The sequence below is a fragment of the Rhinatrema bivittatum genome, chromosome 8 (genome assembly GCF_901001135.1).
Source record: "Rhinatrema bivittatum chromosome 8, aRhiBiv1.1, whole genome shotgun sequence".
Lineage (NCBI taxonomy): Eukaryota > Metazoa > Chordata > Amphibia > Gymnophiona > Rhinatrematidae > Rhinatrema > Rhinatrema bivittatum.
The window spans coordinates 256,714,843-256,722,106 of record NC_042622.1 but is presented as its reverse complement, the minus strand read 5'-3'; positions in this window follow the sequence as shown (position 1 = coordinate 256,722,106).

The window sequence follows — 7,264 nt, the reverse complement described above, 5'->3', positions numbered from 1 at the left end:
CCTACTCCTGCATAATATATAAAATCGGAGAAATAGTTTTAAAAGCACGGAGCACTTTAATTTTCAAGCACAAAAATTTCAAAAAAATATGGACTGACCGATGATTAAAAATAAGGCAGAGTGAACAATGGTACAAGTTGCCGCACAATGATGCCTATTATGAAGGTCTTGTAAGGAGTAGGTCGCCAAAAAGGTGGGATATTTGAGAAGGTGAGTTTTCCTCCCTCCAGGGATAGTGAATTCTTGACTCTGGGCATCCTTTGATTTGGCTGGCCCGGGAATCAAATGGAGCTCCTCTGCTCGTGAGCCACGCAGAGTCTGCCCTACCCATAGTTTTTTTTTTTTTTTAATTTTGTGGTAGAGGGAAAAGGCTGTGATCTTCCAGATCTGTCAGCAGATCGTCCTACCATGGGTAAAAACTGGCAATGTTTCAAAAAAACTTTTCAGATTGCATATCTGCTGCTGAAGAGGTTTTGAAAGAGCTGTGATTCAGGGAAATCAGATAAAAAGTGTAGAAGTTAACTGGAAACAGAACATATGAGGTACCATGCTGGGTCAGACCAAAGATTCATCAAGCCCAGTATTCTGTCCCTGACAGTGGCCAATCCCAGTCATTAGACAGTACGCAGCAGATCCCACAGAGTAGATCTTGTCAAAATCCCTTTTATTTTAAATAAATGTGGCAGACCTCCTGGTCAGCCACTATATGGCCCTAGCTCCCAGCCTTAGGATTACCATTAATTTAGGTGGAGACAGCATTCCTGTATAGGCCATCCCCCAGAGGCTGCCTTTGTGATGAACTCCTAGTCTACAAAGAGTAGTTATCCATAGTTAGTGTGTGGCAGAGTAGAATTGTTTTCAAGAGAGGAGTGTTTTCAGTATGCTCTCCAAGTTAGGCCCTCAAGGGAAGAGAAAGAAGCAGAAGAATTTTTGCAGTTTTTCTAAAGTTTTTTCACAGTTATGCCCTGAGCCTTCTGGCAGGCAGCATCCCCTGCTCAGCAAGTAAGGAGGGAGCTGTGTACCGCTTTGCCCAATCTAAGAGGAGGTTGTAGTGACCATGCAGAAAGAAGAGAATTGATTTGATAAGAGATTGAGTTATTCCACCAAGAGGAAAGCTGTGATAACTGCTTTTCCTCCTGAAAGGCTGCCTCTGTTGTGAAGAGTTCGGGGGGAGAAAAGAGAAGAAGGACATCTGGAGAACCCCAATGGAGTTTCCATCCCTGGGACACTGCCAGGCTGGAGCTCAGGATTCTCATGAACCTCAGGTACTGTTAGGGTATCCGTCATGGTTAGGACACCCTCAGCCTACCTGGGACACTTATTCCCTGCCATGGAGGATAAGCCAATTTCAAGCCCCTGCCTGGAGGGACACATCCACAGAGGTAGAAATCCATTAAATCCTGGCTCATGTAAATCATGTTACATCCAGATCCATTAAATCTGGATGTAAATGGGCATTTTATTTGTTGCATCTCTTGATTATACTGGAATCAATCAGAGTAAACTTTATTTTGAACACCCATCCACAGAGTCCAGCCTGGTTTGCCATTTTCAGTACTGGCAGCCGCTAGCCTTTGCCCTCACTATGTCACAGGGGCCGGCCGTCGGCCCCTGTGACATAGTGAGGGCAAAGGTAGCGTGGGCGCCATTTTGAATACTGGCAATACGGCCCGAGTGCAGGAGGTCGCTCCCGGACCCCCGCTGGACTTTTGGCAAGTCTTGTGGGGGTCAGGAGGCCCGCCCAAGCTGACCAAAAGTACCTGGGGGACCAGCGCCGGCCATCCAGTGCTCCTGCCATGTGACAGGGGCCGGCCAATGGCACGGATACCCTGTCACATGGTAAGGGCAAAGGGCCATCGGCGCCATTTTTATTAGTGGCAGCCGATGGCCCGAGAGCGGGAGATCGCTCCCCGCGCCCCCGCTGGACCACCAGGTAATTTTAAAAGGTTTTGGTGGGGGTCGGGAGGGTGGGGGAGGCTAAGGGGGTCATTTTAAAGCAGGGGTCGGGAACCTTTTTGGCTGAGAGAGCCATGAACGCCACATATTTTAAAATGTAATTCTGTGAGAGCCATACTAACTACAATGCCCCCAAGACCTGCCAAATTAATTTACTACAACCCCTCACCATCCTGACACCCCCCAAGACCTACCAAATTAATTTACTACAACCCCCTACTCTCCTGATGCCCCCCCAAGACCTGCCAAATTAATTTACTACAACCCCCCCACCCTCCTGAACCCCCCCCCCCCAAGACCTGCCAAAAGTCCCTGGTGGTCCAGCGGGGGTCCAGGGCTCGCAGGCAAATCTTTAATAAAAAAGCAAAAATCTAACAAAACCCCCCACCCTCCTGACGGCCCCCAAGACCTCCAAAATTAATTTACTACAACCCCCACCCTCCTGACGCCCCCCCCCCCAAGACCTCCAAAATTAATTTACTACAACCCCCCACCCTCCTGACCCCCCAAGACCTGCCAAATTAATTTACTACAACCCCCCCACCCTCCTGAACCCCCCCCCCCCAAGACCTGCCAAAAGTCCCTGGTGGTCCAGCGGGGGTCTGGGAGCAATCTCCTGGACTTGGGCTGTCAGCTGCCAGTAGTCAAAATGGCGCTGACAGCCCTTTGCCCTCACTATGTCACTGGGGTCGACCAATGGCAGCGGTAGCCCCTGTGACATAGTAAGGGCAAGGGGCTGTCGACGCCATTTTGATTACTGGCAGCCGACGGCCCTTTGCCCTTACTATGTCACAAGGGCTACCGCCACCATTGGTCGACCCCAGTGACATAGTGAGGGCAAAGGGCCGTCGGCGCCATTTTGACTACTGGCAGCCGACAGCCCAAGTCCAGGAGATCGCTCCCGGACTCCCGCTGGACCACCAGGGACTTTTGGCAGGTCAGGAGGGTGGGGGGTTGTAGTAAATTAATTTTGGAGGTCTTGGGGGGCGTCAGGAGGGTGGGGGGGTGTTGTGTTAGATTTTTACTTTTTTATTAAAGATTTGTCTGCGAGCCAGATGCAGCCATCAAAAGAGCCACATCTGGCTCGCGAGCCATAGGTTCCCGACCCCTGTTTTAAAGGGTCGGGTGGGTTTTTTTTTTAATCGGGCCATCGGCGCCATTTATATTAGTGGCAGCCAAAATGGCGCTGATGGCCCGAGAGCGGGAGATTGCGCCGGGACCCCCCCCCCCCCCCCCACTGGACCACCAGGTAATTTAAAACATTTTGGGGGGGGTCTGGAGGGTGGGGGATTTGTTTTAAAGGGTCGGGGCGGGTTTAGGGGTTGTTTTGGTGTGCCGGTTTTCCCGCCCTCCCCCGATTTACGATTTTTCACGATAAATCGGGGGAATTTCTATTGTATCGCGACTCTAATGATTTTTGACGATTTAAAAAAATCTGATGATTTTTTTTTAATCGTCAAAAAACGATTCACATCCCTATCGCTGACTGAATATGTAGACATAATTGGAATTCCACAGAGCTGATAGAAGAAAGATAAGCAATAGGATAATGGTATACCAGGGCAGGGTGGATACAGAACTTTAGTCAGGTACAAAAGAACAAGCATATGAAACTGAAGAATTTCACAACATTATGCCAATGTGATTTATACCATATTACCATATTCCTCCCCCTCCCCCCACACTTACACACTTTGAGACTTAAACTGTTAATCTTAAGTAACTAGAAGCCAAAAAGTCGATCCTCACGGCCTTTTGATGGTGCGATGACCCCAGCTGAGGTAACCATTCTCCAGAATGTCAAATATAAAGTATCACAGCGATGGTCGGTACTACGGAAAATGTAAATCAGCAACTGGATTAAGACAAGTAAATGTATTTATGCCAGTAATGTTTTTTGCCATTGAATAAAGGGCTGCCATATCCTATGAAACTTAGACACTGTTCTGTTTTTGTGGGCAGTAATTTCCCCCAAAATATATATATGTGTCATCTTTTGTTGCACCTCCGAAATGGAAGGGATGGATGAGGCTCTCCATCTGCGGGCCACCACCCCTCTAGTAACTGTCACAACATATTTAATAAATGCATTTTGAAGCTTTGGAAACTGTGTATTGTCGATGTTTAGGAGTGCTTGAGAGGGCGTGATATGTATGTCGGTGCCATATATGGTCGTCAACCACTGGGAAACAGAAGCCCACAAGATTTGTATATTAGAGCTTGACCACCACATATGAAAAAATGTGCCATGGACTGTGCACCCTCTCCAACATTGGGCAGGTATGGAAGGTTGCATCTTGTGTAAACGGGTTGGTGTCAGGTACCAGCGATGTAACATTTTATAGCCATTTTCTATATGAGAGGCTGATATAAGGCCCTTCCCCATTGAGTGACTAATACTTCTCCATTCTTCCACTGACCAAGTTTCCTGTAAATCCCTCTCCCAGGCCACAATATGTGGTGTCTGTAAAGATAGCTCTCCTATAAGCATGGTATAGAGTCGGGTGACATGTTTACGGATCTTAGCCACCTGTAAGCACATAGTTTCAAATGGGGGAGTACCCTGTGCAAGTTCTATGTGAATCTGGTTGCGAAGCATGAAGTTCTTTATTTGTAAATAGAAATAAACTTCCCTGTTCTCAAGATGATAACGGTCACACAGGGTTTGAAAAGATAGCAGCCCTCCTGGTTCCCAAATATGAGTAGTCCGGGATACTCCTCTAGCTAACCAGGTTTTAGTAGAGGGAGACTGTGCTGCGTGTCGGAAAGAATAGTGGTGGAACAAGTATGTGCTATGAAAATATTTCTGATTGCCAACCAGCAAGGCCCTCCACTTATTCCATACCGCCAATGTAGCCTGCGCTGTCTCTGGTAAGCGTACCAAGGGATGCCATGTAGCATGTCTTTGCCATAGAATAGCTGCTAGCGGGAATCTCCCCACCATCTCCTGTTCCAACTGTACCCAGGGTTTTGGAGACTGGACATTATTCCATTCCACCACTGCCCTAAGATGCCCTGCGCCGTGGTAACCTAGAAGGTATAGCATTCCCAAACCTCCCTGTGATTTGGGTAAATATAAAGTTCTTTTTCTAACTCGGGGTGTCTGGGCTTTCCATAAAAATTTAAAGAATCTCTTTTGCCACTTATCAATTAATTTATTAGGTACTAAGATAGGAAGTGTGAGTAGCAAATAGAGAATTCTAGGCAGAACATTCATTTTCAAGATTGCCAATCTTCCCAGCCACGAAATGTGGTAGCGATCCCACTCTTCCAGATCTTTGTAAATTTTCGCTAACAGAGGTGGATAGTTCAATTGAAATAGGTCCTTATGTCCTATATAGATACCCAAATACTTGAGTTTTCCCTTGGCCCACTTGAAGGGATGGGACCGCTTAATTTGCTCTACCAAGGGTTGTGGAACCGAGACATTCAAGAGTTCCGATTTTTCCCAGTTTATTTTAAAACCGGATACTTTACTGAAGGCCGATATTTCTTTCGTGAGAGCCACTAAGGAGAGGGATGGATTAGTGATGGTAAAGAGAATATCATCTGCGAAAAGGGATAATTTAGATGAAAAGGCACCCACCTCAACCCCATGGATACTAGAGTTATCTCTAATATGGTGTGTGAAAGGCTCTAGGAAAATGGCAAAGAGTAGGGGGATAGGGGGCAGCCCTGGCGAGTACCCCTGCCTACTGTAAAGGGATTAATCTTTAAACATGCTTTCGGGGCTTCATACAGTTTCTGGATCCATCGGATGAAGCGCTCCCCAAAATGGAAAGCTCTCATGGTATGAAAGAGAAATGGCCAGTAGACATAATCAAACGCTATTTCAGCATCAATTGCAAGTAATAATAATGGGGTATCCTTATTACGTGCCCATCCCATAAGATTAACTATTTTCCGAACATTATCTGAGGCCATTCTGCCCGGTATAAAACCAGATTGGTCAGAGTGAATCATTTGTGGGAGCAAAGTATTAAGTCGATTCACTAGAATTTTCGCCAATAGCTTCATATCTAAATTGATAAGGGAGATTGGCCTGTAGGATCCGCATATGGTTGGATCTCTGCCAGGCTTGGCCAAGATAGTTACCCCCACTAGGTTCGCAGATGACGAGAGAGATAGGGACCCTTGCAGTGCATTGAAAAGTTTTACCAGTAAAGGGGTCACTAATCCAACAAATTTTTTATTTTTTATAAAAGGCCGCAGACAGGCCATCTAGTCCCAGTGATTTCCCCAGCTTAAGAGTTTTTATGGCCCAAGTAACCTCTGCTGGGGAAATGTCTCGGTCCAGAAATTCTTGATTAACAGGAGGAATAGTAGGGAGATTAGATTGAGATAAGTATTCATCTATCCCCGTCTCAGCAATATTTATTTATTTATTTATTTAGAGGTTTTTATATACCGCAGTACGTAAAAAGATACATCACCGCGGTTTACAATTAACAAAAATTAGCAACAGGCTTTACAGATAACAGGTATATACGATAACAGGTATATACGATAATCAATAGAGTGATCGGCAGCATATAAGTTTGAGTAGAAGCGTATAAAACGTTGTCGTATGTCTGCATTAGAGGTCAGTAATACACCGTGCTCATCTTTTAGTTTAACAATGTTATTTTGGGTTTGGCAACATTTTAATTTTCTAGCTAATTGACGACCCGCTTTATTACCCCCCTCGTAGTTCAATTGTTGGGTTATGGTAAGTTTGGGAGCAATTTGGGCCGCTTCTATAGTTTCTAAGTGGGACCTCAGTCTATCCATTTCAGCCAAGAGCATTGCATCACCAGAGTTCTGGTGCCTGAGACTAAGCTGGTATAATGAATGTAAAGTATCTTGTTTGTCTTTAAGGCGTACCTTCTTTAGGTGAGTTCCTCTTGCAATAAATTTACCTCTTAGCACGGCTTTTAAACAATCCCATAAAAGCATAGGAGAGATCCCATCCCTATCATTGAAAGCCAAATACTCCTTTATGTCAGCTTGAATCTGCAGGACGAAGGCTTCATCCTCTAGTAAACTTTCATTTAGTTTCCAGAATTGTTGGCCCTTATCATAAGAATTTAGATCCAGTTGAAATGTAATTGGGCTGTGGTCGGACCAGGTAATAGAATGAATCTGTGGATCATTTACTAGGTTAATGCAACTTTTAGATATAAAAAGTGTGTTGATCCTGGAATAAATCTGATGGGCCCTGGAGTAAAAAGAGTATTGCCTACTTTTAGGATTCCTCACTCGCCAGGTGTCCAGTAGGTCCAGATGTGACACAAAGGATTTGAAAATCTCCCTATCTTGCCTCGGGGAC